General features: G+C 34.1%; 1 long non-coding RNA gene across 2 annotated transcripts in view; it reads left to right on the forward strand.

The window, feature by feature from the left end:
- The first annotated feature begins 1,373 nt into the window (after nt 1-1,373).
- The window catches only part of LOC124892629, a 60,708-nt gene continuing 45,484 nt past the window's right edge, over nt 1,374-16,597 (forward strand). For both annotated transcript variants that reach the window (XR_007050349.1, XR_007050350.1), the window contains exon 1: nt 1,374-1,691. This is a non-coding gene — a long non-coding RNA (uncharacterized LOC124892629). The remainder of the gene's footprint in view (nt 1,692-16,597) is intronic.

Here is a 16,597-nt window from a genome sequence, read left to right on the forward strand (position 1 = left end):
ATTATGATCAAATTATTTAAACAATTTTTAACATGAGTATATTATGCTAATTAAACCTAATGAAATTAAGAAGACAATCAGATAAATTTAGTAATTAGAGGCAAAGAAAAAATTATAGTGACACACCCAAGGCAAAGGCAACAATTACAAAAGGCATATTCGCCGATTTAACTCATTCATTTTTGTAACTCAAATATAGTGTTCAATAATATTCAAGTAAGGAATTTAGCTATTTCCAAACTCTAAAAAATTTAGGATTACCAATCTTATTAGCTTCTAATAGTTCTAGGATTTTGTGAAGATTTCTTGTTGGTGTTGACTAACCTCGTATTAATGGTACCAGGATGAACTCAACTTTTTTCATCAAATAATTTTCTACCACCAAGTTGGATCCAAAATTTTCTCCAACCTTTATAGCTTGAAAAGTTTATCTCAGATGTTGTGTGCTTGAGTGGAGACTTCTTCACCACTGCAATGCTTTCTGGCTTAAGCTCCCAGTCATTCTTCAGCTTGCTAACATCTTCGATCCACTTGGAAATATCTAATTTTTGTCTATAGCCTTCTCCCTCGGCTCCTTCCACCTTACCTTTGATATCATCTCGAAGTTTATTTAGCCTCTCATTTCCTTTCTTAGAATTTTAATTTTTGATGAGAAATAGATGGTATTTTCAATCTTAGGATAGATGCACTTGCACAAATAGTTTCCCACCTCAACAACAAAGCCACCTACAACATTAACAAGTATTTCGAGTAAAAAAAAAATGTTTCTTATCAGAAAGCTAATAGAGAAGATCTCAAATTAAGCTAAACTAATTGTTTTTTGGTTGGTTAAGTAAGAAAAGGATAATAAGAAGGCAAAGTCAATGACTTCACAATAACAAAACTAGGCAACATGATTTAAAATAATTAAGCACATCCACAACTAAGCTGGCTTTTGATGTCTCAAAGTGCTTCTCTATTTACCAACAACCTTCTATTCAGTACAATAAATCATGAAAAATATGTAAATTAAATTGCCTATGAAGGGAAAAAACGAAAAGAAGGGTTCCTATTTATTGTCATGCCCAAATTAGATTCACAAAGTTGCAACTTTCGATTTTCCTATATGAAGATAAAAGAATTTATGACTAGTTTAGAAATGTCATCTTTTCTTATTTAGAAAAAAAAATTGTTAAGGTCCCTAGTTCTAGACCAAGTTTCCAGATGATTAACTTGAAAGTCAGGCCCAACATTCAGGTCTAAGCCCTTGTTCATTTATGTAGAGAAAATTGAGTGTAGGGTGACAATAAGTGTTAAAAATAAAATTGGTATTGGGGGCACAAAATGTAATTTTTAAAACTCTTAAAACTTTTCAAAATGCAAAACTAGGTCAATCAAAAAGCATATCTCACTTTACCATTTTTTCAATTTAGTCTCACAATTCGTTTTCTCTTTCTCTAGAACATAACTTCTTTTCTCCTCTTGATATCAACGAAAACAATTGACTCAGTCAATTTTTTCGCTTCTCTCAAGAACTACTACGACAATAATCGATTCTCTCGCTTTTCTGCCCTCAATTTATCGTCATCATCATCACCATTGTTTCTGGGTTTCTCCCATCTTCAACCTCAAGTTGAATTGTCTTGTGTTGCCATTGCCATCGCCATCATCATCTCCATGTCTGACCTTAAGTTAAATTTCAATTCTCCAAGGTAAATTTATTTTCTTTACTCTCACATTTAGGGTTTCATCCATTTATAAGAATTTGTTGATTTTGAAAAAATGGATTTAGATTTTTGGAATTTGTGGTGCCCTCTTTTTGGTTTGTTCTTTTTGAAATAGTAAATTTCCAGTCTCATTAATCATGACACAACTTCAACGATGTAGTTTCTTGGGAATTCACTAAGTAGTATTTAGAAAAAAGTGATTTTTTTAGAAGTGAAAAGGGATGTTTTGTGCGTCGAAGATATACAATACACTTAGGTTTTATACAGTGAAGATATAAATCCAAATCTATTTTTAATTTATTCCTTTAATGGGTATATTTGAATTGAAGGAATGCATTTATGCATTTCTTGAAAAGAAAATGGTTTGTTGACTTGGACTTGTATAAAGTTATGATTTTTATGGGATTGAAATTGTTCTAGTTTGAATAGTTCTAATGTATAGGTCTTTTATCATGGAATTTAGAAAACGTTGATTGAAATGGAAGAATTGATACTTTACAAAGAAGGAAGTATTCTGGAAAAGCATCTCATGATCTCATTTACCCTCAAGTATTAATGCTCAAATCATGAAAATAATGTTGCCACTTATTTTGCTTAATGCTACTCATAAATTGTTATACTTATGTTATCAATAAAGTAAAGACGATTATATCTAGAGCTTGACAATCTATAACATGTTTATGACTCGTCTACCTTGAAGTCCACTTTTCTAGTTTGTGGTTCTAAATATGCCAATGAATATGTTCTTAATTATCTCAAGTTCTCTTTGGTTAAAAATAAGAAAGTAAAACTTTTCATATTGATATTTTGATTAAAATGTTCTATTATATTATTTTAATTTTTTTTTATAACTACCGGACATCACACTGGTACGGATACTAGTTATGATAATAATATTGCTACATGTCCATGCATGCGAGTAAAAAACAAATGGAAAAGTTACTCATTGAAACATACATGTGTGAAGGAAAAGGTTAATGGAAGTGGTTTCTCTGAATAGCTGACTACATAGCATATAATATAAACATTGAAAAATCACATTGAGCTTGAAATCCATCGATAAATCTTCTCCTGAGTCTTAAACTTGTGAATTGTATACAATTCAAATTTTCTTTTGGGTTACCGGAGTAGTGAAAATAGAATTCTCTTGTGAAAAAAGGTGATTGGGGGGGGCGGGGGGGGAATCGGTTATGGTGCTTGATTGGCTAGATTATGTATGGTTACTACGGTGTGTGAGAGAGAGATAAGGTGATATTGTAATAGAAGAGTACTAATTTTATATGTACTTGGCTAACTCTAACCCTCTTGTTCCCCTCTAGCTTGTTTGAGTAGTGATTAGTTAAGCAGGGGAGGTAGGTGACAATGATGTTACCAAATATTCAGTCACAAACTACCATACCGACTACTCTCCAGAACTTCACATCAACCGTTAGTTTATATTCTAGAATTGTGCAGGAACTTGATCTTTCCTTAAGCTTGACTCTAGAAAAATGAAGTTTTTGCACAATTCTAGCATTTTTCCACATTGAAAACTTGAACTCGTTTTCAATTTTGATACCAATAATAACAACTTTTCAATTTTGATACCAATAATAACAACTTTCCCTGTAGCAAATATCAATATTATAGCTTTTGCTTCGTTAATTCTCCTAATCACTACAGGAAAATAATTTGATTTATATTTTGCATTTCGAGCATTAAGTGCAATGACTTTAAGGTGTAGTTTTCCAAGTCTAGATTGGCGGTCGATGCGATGTTCCAGAGAGTAGACCGTATGGTAGTTTGTGACTGAATATTTGGTAACATCATTGTCACCTCCCCCTTGATTAACTACAAGCAAGAGGAAAAAAAGAGGGCTAGAGTAATCCCAACACACATAAAGCCAGTACTCTTCTACTACAACATCACCTTGTCTCTCTCACACACATAGTAGCAACTATACATAACCTAATTAAACAACCACCATAATCAATCCTCCTCCACCACCATCACTTTTTCCACAAGAGAGTCCTATTTTCACTAATCTGGTAACCCAAAAAATGATTGAATGGTATATAATTTACAAGCTTAAGACTAAAGATGAAAATTCTCAATAGATTGCAAGCTCAATGAGATTTTTCAATGTTTATGTTGTATTCTATGTAGTCAACTATTCATAGAAGCCACTACCATTAACCTTTACAGTCACATATGTATGTTCCAATGAGTTACTTTTGCATCTATTATGTAACAAATATTATTATCATAACTAGTATTCGTACTCGTGTGATGTCCCATCTTCAACTTTGTGCTTTTCACATTTGTCCACCTCCAAAGTTGTCCCATAGGTGTATACCTACAAAACTATGGTACTGAGTTAGACCAACAAGTACCTAATTTACTAAGGATACCTGCCTCCTAAACAGAGCCAATTTTTGTGAGGAGACACTGATTCACTTAATTGTAGGTCCAGCTAATCTAATCAATCCCAGAATCAACTTGTTAGATTAATAATACCATATCATACCACGACTTTTCTATAAATAGGTCTGAGGACTAGGTCCTAGTCTAGGCATTCTTCAAATGTCTAGATTTCCTTATGTATTGCATTGAACTTGTCAGCTTCTTTCACATCTTTGTGAGCTCATCTTTAGGATAGGAATATTGAAAAAGCCATGATATTTCTGACTGAAGCTCTTGTTTTCACTCTTTCCTCCAGATGTGAAGTTAGAATGACTAGGGCGATAAGAGGATATGTGCTTGCAGTGTGATCCTCTAAGATGAATTCCACCGGGACCAATTCCTTGTGAAATCTTGACAAGACACTTCTTGAAATTCTTCTATTTGAGTTGATGTTTGTTATTGAGATGTTGGCTCATCATTCATCATTTTCTTCTGCATTATTAGGATCTTGACTATTTTCATTAGCTACATGCAATTTTTTACCCTTTTTACCTATTTACATAATGCACCTTCTCCTTGAAGTGTCTTGGGAAAGAGAATATAATTGGACCTTCCATTCATAGCCTTGAGCAATTTCATATCAAGAAGATTGCTCTGATTGCAAACCCCTTCTCCTTCTCGCACTTACAATTATTTTCTAGATTTGGGAATCTATTTGAGTTTGAGTTCCTAGTAGGAGGACAAAGGTGTGATTAAATTCTTCTCTTTCCATCTCGGTAATTAAGCTTCTTCTTGTTCTTCCAAGGTCTTAAATCTTACGGATAGGTGCTCTCCTGGTGAACATATCTAATATCTGTTATTCTTGCCCTGAGCCAGTTTTGACAATCTTCTTTCAGCTGTTTTTCTCTTCCACAGTGAGTGCACAAGAATTTATATGCTTTTTTTTTAATTTTGAAAAACCTTACCTTGTGACCCAGAAGATTGAGTTTTGTGTTGATACCCAAAGCCCTTACAAATTTTGACTCCTTGACCAGTTAGGTTAGAAAGGATTTGTTAGGATGAAGTCCACTGAAGGGATTTTTTGAGTTCTTCCCTTAGACGGAACAGGTCCCTCTCCAACTCTTCATTCTTATAAAGTATAGACATAAGATGTTTTTGGGAATCTTTCAATTTTTCTTCAAGCTCAACCCAAATCTATGATGTTTTTTTCTTTCCCTAACTCTCAAAAGCTTTTACTTTATCCAGTTGACCCACCAAGCTCAGATTTTCAACTTTGAGCTTAGCAACTTTTGGCTTAATTTCAGACATCTGAAGAGTCAAAGCTATCAATTCATGCTCCTAATCTTCTACCATTCTTTCTAGAGCATTGTTTTTCTCTTTATCACGGGCACTATTAGCTTTCTCTAGTTGATTAACTAAGCTTAAATATTCTGGTTTTAACTTAGTAATATTCTTTTCAATTTTAAATATTTGGAGAGTCAAAAAAATTAACTCAAGATCTTAACTTTTCATTTTTTCTTCTAGAGCAATTTTTTTCTCAATCATTTCACACATAGAGTCAACAACACATTTGCAAGCCCTTTTATCTTTCTAGCATAATAGTTGTCCAAGTTTTCTTTAAGGTCAGAAAATGTTGCCTCATTTTCTTCTTCATCTTCAGTGTTTTCTATAAAATCAAATAAGGAATCAAAGATAACTTTCTCATCCTCCACTACAAATAGGGAAACATCTACCGACTTCTCAACTTCATCACATTCTTTGGAGGAGTCACCTGAACCAGCGAAGACTTGTTTAAGTAAAAAATCAACTGCAACCTGTCTTTTTAATTTTATAGGGACCTGGTCCCTATTCTTTTCTTTGTAACCTCTAGCATTGAGATACTATTGATGGTCCATTTTTTGCATTGGACAATTTTTTATGAAATGCTCAAGACTACCGCATTTGTGACACACCTCCACAGTGACACCTTTATTGTTGTTACCTTCACTTCTTTAGAACTGGCCACTTTTCCTCACATCTCTAACAATTCTTTTTGCCAAGTCAGAAACATCAGTGTCTTCTTCATTTGTCTCTGATTTTGAAGCTCTTAAAGCCAAAGAATTTTCCTTTTTTACTTCCTTCTTCTCTTGTCTTTGTTGTTTTTTGAGTTCATATAGGTTTTCAGGTTCCAATATGTTCATCCATAGTAAGGGTTTTCTGGTTTCTTTCCTCAGTTATAGTATCCACTTTGCTTTCCCATTACTTAGGAAGAACACCAAGAATCTTCCTCACTTGCTTATACAGTGGAATCCCTTCTCCTAAGCAGTGTAGCTCGTTTATGATGGAAGTGAATCTTGTATGCATTTCCTGGATTGTCCTTTCTTCTTTCATAGTGAGGGTTTGATACGGTATTGTCATCATGTCAACTTTAAAATGCTTCATATTTGTAGTTCCCTTATCAGCAGTATTCAAGTAGTCCCAGATTTTATTATCATTTTCACAAGTTGAAATCTAGTTATACTCATCAGGACCTATCCCACAAACAAGTAGTTTCTTGGACTTGTAGTTCTTTTCATTCCTTTTTTCATCTTTATCATTGTACTCGCTCCTTTTTAAACAACCATCCTAGTAACCTCTCCTTCTTTGACTTCTTTAACAGGAACATGAGGACCATCAAGAGTTATGTCCATCATCTCACTATCCTCAGCCATAATAAAGTCAAATATCCTCGTTTCCACTATCCATAGTACTGTCCATTAAATCTAGGTGGTCTAGAGGTAGATTACCCTTTTTTCCAAGTTTGGTGGAGCAGCCATGATAACCAAAATACTTTAGGTGTGAACCTTTTAGAGTGAACTAGCTCTAATACCAGTTGTTGGAACTCTTGGAGGTTGCACCACATAGTGAGGGATCAAGTCCCTCAAAGTCAATCACAAACAAACAAACACTAAAGTGTAGGAAAACAAAAGGTTGTGTAGGAAAATGACAACACACAAGATTTAACGTTGCAAACCCCCTTGCTCAAAGGAGGAAAAACAATGGCTTGCCCTCTCAAGCACCCAAGAAATTCACTGTAATCAATGTGTTAATTATAGAAATGATTTCATCCTAAATCTAGGCTCCTCCTGCTAGTAGTAACTCTATTACAACCTCAACTTGGCAACTCTGCCAAGACTCCTCAATACTGGTTAACTCTAACCAGTTTAAAACTTATGCAATTCTACCTGAACACTTCTTTCAACTAAAGAAAACACTACATTTCAATTACAAATCAAGACTCAAGAACACTCACTTTTTTAGCTTGCTACAAAGATAAGAACATGAGATGAACTTGGTTTTTTACCTTTTTCCTCTCTTCACTCTTTTAATTTACAAAAAAATATTTGATGAAGAAACATCTTTTTTTCTTTTATAGATGAGTAATGATTATGAATAAAATCTCAGTTGACCAGGTTTCCTAATTAGTAAAAGCAACACCTGATAGTTTGTTACACAAACAGATAAAGTTGTACAGACGCGTGCCAGTTGTATTGTTGCTTCGAACATCCAAGGACTTGGTCCCTTGTAGTCATCTTCTCATTATCAAAACTACATATAGTAATTTCCCCTTGTTTAGATGATGACAAATCAACCATAAATCTTTAATCATCAATACACATCCAACATATTTAAGCAATGTAATTACCACTTTAAATAAGAATATTCCCCTTATTATCATGTTTCCACTATCATGCAACAAAGAGACTTGGTCCCTTGTTGTCATTTTCAGCAAAAACTCAAATCACATTAGCACATTTGCTTTACTGCTTCCCCTGTTATCATGTAGGATTATTCATTTAGTTAATTTGCAAACTTCCCACATCATTATGTCTTCCTTCATTCATCTATTCATCACATCACTTACTTCCCACTATTTGCATGCCATTTTAATCTGTAACTCAACTCATCATAAGAATCTTCCTCAATTCCACTATATTTGTGCCTGGTACCTGGTCCTTACTACATAAACTCATATTCCCCTTTTGGAATCATTGAAAAGTGAGTACAGTAAACCAAGATTAAAATAAACATAAATTAGTTAACTCATGGCCGCTGGGGCAATACTAACATGAATAATAACTTTGCAATTTAAAGGGAACAAATAAACACAAAAAGCAAAGATTCACTTAAAAAAATAGGATAAGTATCACTCCAGTGTATAAATTAAATGTTCTAGGGAAACAACCACAGGAATCATGAAGGATTAACAAGTGAAGGACTGAGAAAAAAATTATGAAGGAGTAGGTTTGGGTTTGTTATTGAGATGCCTTATCTCTATATTCAGGCTAAAGACCTCATTAATTAATATTGACACTCTATTATTCAATTCAGTATTCTAGTTCTGATCCTTCAAGAGACACATGGTCTTCTTTTAGAGAGATATTGAATGGTCACCTGGAGCTTCCTAATTTCTTCATCCTTGGCATCTAAGTTGAACTTCAGTTCTTCTATTGTCTTGTTAATCTCGTTATGAGAAATTCTACCCAATTTAATACATTCTGTTTTGACTAATGTCTTCACACCAAGTATTTGTAACACAGTCCCTTATGTTTCATTTTCATAGATAATACCAAATTGGTCAAATACCTTATTTAACAATATCCATAAGGCATTCCATGTTTTCTATTTTTTCCAAGAACCACTTTGTGATTGTCTTTCATCATTAAAGCAACTAGATTAATGAATTCAAAGCTTCTAAGGAATTCCATCACATACAAATCTAAGGCAATTCTTTTCTTTTATGATCTAGGTAGAATCACCTTGTTCACAAAGTCAAAGACCTGTTGAAACACACTCTTGAGTGATTTCCTATTCACTGCAGACATAGATTTTCCTTTGACCTTTGATGAATTAGATAAAAGTTCTATTAAAGGAAGTTGCTTTGAGACAATTCTCACACTATATATGAGAACTTCCAAAACCCTTCCCAGTGTTTCTTCATTCAACTTTATTTTCTTTTCTTGGACCTATGCAGTTAGATTCAACATATCTTCTAAGAATTCCAAAGTGAAATAGAACTCTCTGACTATCTAATAAAAATAGTGGGAATAGGTCCTTCCATGAAATGCATCTAGGCTTGATGTTTTACCAACTTAACAAGTTCCATCATACCAGGTTTTGTTAGCACATTTGAATCAAAAATCCTTCCAATTAACACCATTTGATTTTTCAAGAACCTATTTCTAATTTCTTGGATACAACCTTACTATTCTCCCTATCATTTCTCCTAGTATAAGTGATCACAAATTCTCTTTTAACTACATTCCTTTTCTTGGAACCAAGTCCCTCAAGGTCAGCAGTTTCTCAGTAAAAATTCCAAACTATTTTCAAAAAATTCTTAGTGTTTTACTGACATTGGTTTTCCTGTGATCAAACTATGCTCTTTCCTGGGCTATTGGACAACAAAATAAGGTTTTCAGCAACCCAGGTTTTATCTATCACAACTTTATCAGAACAGTTTTAAGAATTCAGGGATGATTCTTCATCAACATGTTGAGTGATGAAGGAGTTAGGATTTGGAAGATTAAGAACAAAAGTATGTTTTTAGGAAGGTTTGGTAAGGTATTTTTAACTATGCTAATCTTAGAATCCCTTAAAGGACTTGAAAATGGGAAAGCTGCAGCCATCAGGAAGGTTTTTTTCCTTAGAAGGGCTATTTGGAATTTGGATTTTCCTTTTTGATACGAGAAAAAGTGAGTGCAAAAAAATTTAATAAATAATCAGCACCAGGAAGGGTTTTCTTGTGGGGACAGGATATGATCAATTTCAGATTTTAGGTGACTCAGCTTCTATTTTAGAATAGGACAACCTTTTTCTGACACAAGGACAAGGAGAACGTGGCTTTTTATTAACAACAAACAATATTTTCTCATACAAGATACAAACCTAAGAGATGGGACTAGGTCCCTCTCTAGTTTGTGCGAATCTTTAACTTTGTGCTTGTCACATTTGTCCACCTTCAAAGTTGTTCCCATGGGTAGAACATGCAAAGGTATGGTCTTGAGTTAGACCACCAAGTACCTAATTTACAAAGGATACCTGCCTACTAAACTTGCCAATTTTTGTGAGGAGACACTGATTCACTTAATAGTAGTTGAGGCTAATCGGATCAATCCCAACATCAACTTGTTAGATTCATTATACCACATTATACAATAACTTGTTCTAGAAATAGTTCTAAGAACCAGGTCCTACACTTGGCATTCCTTAAATGTCCAGATTTACTTCTGCATTTCTTTGAACTTGTCATCTACTTTCACATCTTTATAAGCCCATCTTTGGGATAAGAATGCTGAAAAAGCCATGAGATTTCTAACTTAGGCTCTTTTGTACACTCTTCCCACAAGATGTGAAGTTAGAGGTGTGTAAAAATCAAACCGACCGATAAATCGAACCGATAAAAATGTTATTGGTTTATTGGGTTAACGATTTTTTAATGGTTTTATAAAAAAAATTATTAGGTTATTGGTTCGGTTTTATTTTTTCTTAACCAATAACCCAATAAGAAAATATACATATATATATATATATACAGATATATTTCTCTTTAATTTCTACAAACTAACAAACTTATTATTTCAATAATACAAACTCTTAATTTCTCCTAACAACATTTAGTCAAAACTTGATGATTCTTGTAAATTAAAAAACATCATGTAGGATTTTTGGTTGCAACTACAATTCAATTTTTTTTCATGTTAGTTACTACTATTTCTATTTTATGAGTATTTTCTTATCGGTTAAACCAAAAACCAAACCGTTAAGAACTAGAAAACGATAAATCAAAAATTGATAAAAAAAAATATCTTATTGGTTTGGTTATTAGTTTAGTATATTTAAAAATCAAAAACCGATAATATATAAAACCGAATCAAACCTACCGATGCACACCCTTAGAAGTTAGAATGTCCAGGGAGATAAGAGGATATGTGCTTGAAGCTTGATCCTATAAGATGAATTTCACTGGGACCAGGTCCTATACAATCTTGACTAGACACTTCTTGGAATTCTTCTATTTGAGCTAATGTTCGTGATTGAGATCTTGGATTATCATTCATCATATTTTTCTACATTATTAGGCTCTTGACTATTTTTATCAGTTGTATGTAATTTTTGACCCCTTCCATTCATCGGCTTGAACAATTTCATATCAAGAAGATTATTTTGATTGAAAACCCTTTCTTTGTCCTGTACTTACAATCATTTGTTAGACTTGGGATTCCATTTGAGTTTTATTTCCTAGTAGGAGAACAGATGTATGGTTAAATCCTTCTTTTCCATCTAGGTAATGTAAGATTCTTTATGTTTTTACAAGGTCTTAAATCATCAGGATAGGTGCTCTCTTGGTGAAGATATCCAACATTTGTCATTCTTGCTCTGAGCTAGTTTTTACAATCTTCTTTCATCTATCCATCTCTTCTACAGTGAGTGCACAATGATTTATATACTTTTTTTAACATATTGAACAACCTTACCTTGTGACCTAGAAGATTAAGTTTTGTGCCGATAATCAAGGCCCTTATAAATATTAACTCCTTAACCAGTTAGGTTAGAAGGGTTTGTGAGGATGAAGTCAACTAAACGGATTTTATGAGTTCATCCCTTATACAAACCAGGTCCCTCTCCGACTCCTCATTCTTTTGAAGGGAAGACATGAGATGTTTTTAGGAATTCTCCAATTTTTTGTCAAGCACAACCTAAAAATTTGATGATTCTTTCTTACCTTTACTTTCAAAAGTATCTACTTTATACAGTTGACCCATCAAGCTCAGATTTTCAACTTTAAGCTTTGCAATTTATTACTTAGTTTCAGATATTTGAGAGTGAAAGTTATCAATTCAAGCTCCTAATCTTCTATCTTTCCTTCTATAGCATTGTTTTTCTCTTTATCACAAGCACTATTAGCTTTCTCCATTTATTAACTAAGCTTAAATTTTCTTATTCTAGCTTTGTAACCTGCTCTTCAGATTTAGATATTTGGAGAGTTAGAGCAATTAACTCAAGCTCTTGACTTTCCACTTTTTCTTCTAGAGTAAATTTTTTCTCTATCATTTCACACATAGAGTTAACCAACACATTTGCAAGCCTTTTTATCTTTCTAGCAGAATAGTTGTCCAAGTTTTCTTTAAGGTCAGAAAGTATTGCCTCATTTTCTCCATTTTTTGCCATAAAAGTAAACAAGGAATGAAAGATCACTTTCTCATCCTCCACTGCAAGAATGGAAACATCTGCAAACTTCTCAACTTTTTAGATTCACTGGAGGATTCATTCCAACTAACTAAGGCTTGTTTAACTACAAAATCAACTGCAATCTATATTCTTGATTTTATAGGGACTTGGTCCCTATTTTTTCCTGTGTCACCTCCAATATTGAGATACTCCTAATGGTCTATTTTGTCCATTGGAAAATCTTTTATGAAATGCTCAGGACTACTACATTTGTGACGCACCTCCACAGTGACACCTTTACTATTGCTACTTCCACTTCTTTGGAACTAATCACTTTTCTTCATAGCTCTAAGAATTCTTTTTGCCAAGTAGGCAATATCACTGTCTTCTTCATTTGGCTCTGATTTTGAAGCTTTTAAAGCTAAAAAATTTTCCCTTTTCACATCTGTAGTCCTCTAATGGGTAGTTTTCAAGCAGTTCTAGATTTCCTTGGCATTTTCACAAGATGAAATCTTATTATACTCATTAGGATCTATCTCACAAACAAGCAGTTTCTTGACCTTGTAGTTCTTTTCAATCCATTTTCCACCTTTATCATTGTACTCCCTCCTGCTCTTAACAACTATCCTTGTAACCTCTCATTCTTTGAATAGGATCATCAAGAATTATGTCTATCAAATCACTATCCTCATCCATAATAAAGTAAAACACCCTCGTTTTCCACTATCCATAGTACTCTCCATTAACTAATAGTTATCTAAAGATAGATTGTCCTTCTTCTAGGTTTGGTAAAGCAGCCATGATAACCAAAATACTATAGATGTAAACCTTCTAAAAGTGAACTGTCTCTAATACCAATTGTTAGAACCCTTGGGGGTTGCACCACACAGTTAGGGACCAGGTCTCTCAAAGTTAATTACCGGCAATCAAACAATAAAGTAAAGGAAAACTGAAGGTTGTGCAGGAAAATAACAACACACAAGACCTAATGTGGAAACCACCTTGCTCAAGGGAGAAAAAACTATGGCTTTCCCTCACAAGAACCCATGTCCACCATAATCAACCTCTTGATTACAGATATGATTTCAGCCTAACTCTAGGCTCCTCCTGCTAGTAGTAACTCTACTACAACCTCAACTTGGAAACTTTGCCAAGACTTCTCAACATTGGTTAACCCTAACCAGTTTCAAACTTAGGCAACTCTACCTGAGAACTTCTCTTAATAAAAGAAACACTACTCTTATATCACGAGTAGTTCAATTACAAATCAGGACTCAAGAACACTCACTTTTTTAGCTTACTACAAAGACAAGAACATAAACTGAACTTGGGTTTTTGCCTTTTTCCTGTCTTCACTCTTTGAATTTACAAAAACAGATTTGCAAAGTAGCATCTTTTTAATTTTATAGATGAGTGGTGATTAGGACTTAAACCTCATTGGACCAGTTCTTCTAATTAGTACAAGCAACACCTGCTAATTTTTTACACAAACGAACAAAGCTATGCAGATGCATGTCGGCTATATTATTCCTTCAAACATCCAGGAACCTAGTTCCTTGTAGTCATTAACTCATCATAAAAACAACATATAACACTTACCCTACCTTCCACCTTACTACAGACTAGCATCCTAATCTGCAGATCTAGCCCTCTTACTCTGTCTCTCTTCCACCTCTACCTATCGCTTCTCCTATTTCTCTACTTTTTCCATATACACTACTAACCTATATATGTCTATGTAATTGTTCAACATTTCCTCCTTACACTCTAACACCAAATCATTTGAAATATCAAATGCAAACTTCCTCATAGAAACCTTATATTAGACACTAGTTCTGGAGCATAGAGAGATAGTTGGGTGAACTTTAGTACATACTCTTTGACACTTATTTTCCCCTTCTTTAGATTCACAAACTTCTCATCCTTAGATTCCCTCAACTCTTGAGGGAAATAATGATCAAGGAAAATATTAGAAAACTCCTCCTATACTGCATGTTCAATATTTTTATCTCATAACTCTCCCCACTTATCATACCACTGGTAAGACACCCCTTTTAGTTGGTAGATAAAAAACATTACTTCTTCTGTATCACTAGCATGAATAACTCTAAATATTTTCTCCATGTCATCTGCAAAATCTTGAGGATCTTTCCCAACCTTATAACCCATAAAAGTGGGTGGGTACAACCTCTTGAATTGACTAGTTTGAGTGATCTCCAAAGATCCAATAACAAAGACAACATTTCTAGATCATTGGGACTGGGATAGCACAAGATGAGAAAGCATGTGATGGATTGATGAAACTCACCATTCCAGACCTCTCTTTGTGTAGAATACATAAAGTTAATACCCATCTGGAGAGCCTTAGGAGGACTAGTTGGGGCTAGTGGGACCCTAGGAGTATCAGTGAAGTTGAAGTATGAGTCCTACACTGGGTCTACATGTCGAAAGTAGGATAGACATCCTCGGCATTTTCCTTGGTAGGTATGGAGATTCCAACTGAGTTTCTCTGACCATTAAATCTTTGGAGAGGCATGATCTAAAATGTGAAAAGTCTTAAGTTAGCAAAATTTCACTGTCACTAGACTCTATAGCACGAACTAGGACATGAAAAAGGGGATACATTCTGAATACCTCCTAGCCACCCTCTTATAAGTGTGAAATGCTACACACCCATAAAAGAAACTCTACTCGACACGACTTTGTATAAGCCCTTGGACCTTGAACCATGCTCTAATACCAAGCTTAGCACAACCCAAGCCGAGGCCTTGTCCATGATGGGCATCTCAAACCATGAATGACCAAGAGACCCCTTAGCATACTATCATAAGCATTATTTATTCAAAACAATACGATATAATATCATAAGGTTTTCAAGAAGTCTATTAAATAATCGCTAAACAATCTCTGGAAATAAAGTCACAACACAACACAGACTAAGATCTAGTTTACAAAGCCTATAATCCTAAGTAGATGTTTTGGACGGGACAATGTCCTCGGCCGGACCATAAAACTGAAAGAAATTGAAATCATAAATAAAGGACTTTCAAAAATGGAGGGTTCACCAACTCTAAAACTGATAGAAATCCTACTGTTGCACTGGACCACGAGATTAATCCTCAAAACCTACATTATGAGACAATGAATATGCTAGAGGACGGTCAATACATGAAATGTATTAGTATGAAGAACAATCCAAAAATAATACAATGTATATTTATATGAAATAAATAAACGCATTATGAAAAATTTGAAAAAATATAAAGCAAAACACATGGGCATATCTAAAAGCTTTAACAAATCTTTTAAATACATAAACTTGACCATTTTCTTTACTTTTGAGCTAGATGGCATCCCCGACTTTTCTACTACCCATAGGCTATATTGGTAAGGCTTTAACATCTCGGCCCAACCGTCAATACGAGTTTTTATAGGCCTTGGAATCTTTATATTCTATTCTTGTATACCAGTGCCTGAGGCAAGTATACATTGACCATCCATATATCAGGATTGAGCCATTTTTTTGCATCGGCAAAACATAATTTTTGGTTGTAGCTTTTCAACTCACGTCTTCTTGATTAACCATCTAACTCTCTTAAAGCCCATTTTAACCTCTTAAAATTATAATTTATGCTTATAAAAAATTATTTCTTTTTCTTTTAAGGGCATTTCAAAAAAGTGATCATGATACGATCCAAATGGCCAACATAGCTTTTGATGCTATCTTTCGAGACCAACACATTAAGAATCAAGTTGGGGTCACCTCGAGGATACAAAAACATATATGTAGGACTCATTTTGATCACTCAATAGAGTAACTCCACGTATGGAAGGTTGCTTGAGGCTTGGAAGACATTTTGGAAAAGCCTTGGCACAAGGAATAAAGAGCCCTTGTGGGTCATTTCTGAAATAGCCACTTTTGGGCTATTTTTTATAATAGGTTAGTTTTGAAAAGGAAACTAATATAAATATTTTCCTTATATATTTCATTAGGTAGTTTTGATGATTATTTTTACATGATGTATTCATGAGACTACGTGGGAGTGTGATTGCTTGGAAAAGCATTTGTTGAACCTTGCTTAAAAATGGTGGTTGTAAGGTGGATCTAATACCCTTTGTAGTGACCTCATGGTGTTTTATTCTACATGATTTTGGGGTATTCTAGGTAGATACACTCATTGGTTCTTACTTCCTTGTAGTCTCTTATGTCAATTTGTCTATCTTTTCTTTCTTGTACTATTTTGGATTTTGCTTTCCTAGGTAGATTTCTTTATTTCATATCTTGTTTTGTATCATTTGTTATCAGATAAAGGCGATTTCAT

The sequence above is a fragment of the Capsicum annuum genome, unplaced genomic scaffold, assembly GCF_002878395.1.
Source record: "Capsicum annuum cultivar UCD-10X-F1 unplaced genomic scaffold, UCD10Xv1.1 ctg4906, whole genome shotgun sequence".
NCBI classification, from domain to species: Eukaryota; Viridiplantae; Streptophyta; class Magnoliopsida; order Solanales; family Solanaceae; genus Capsicum; species Capsicum annuum.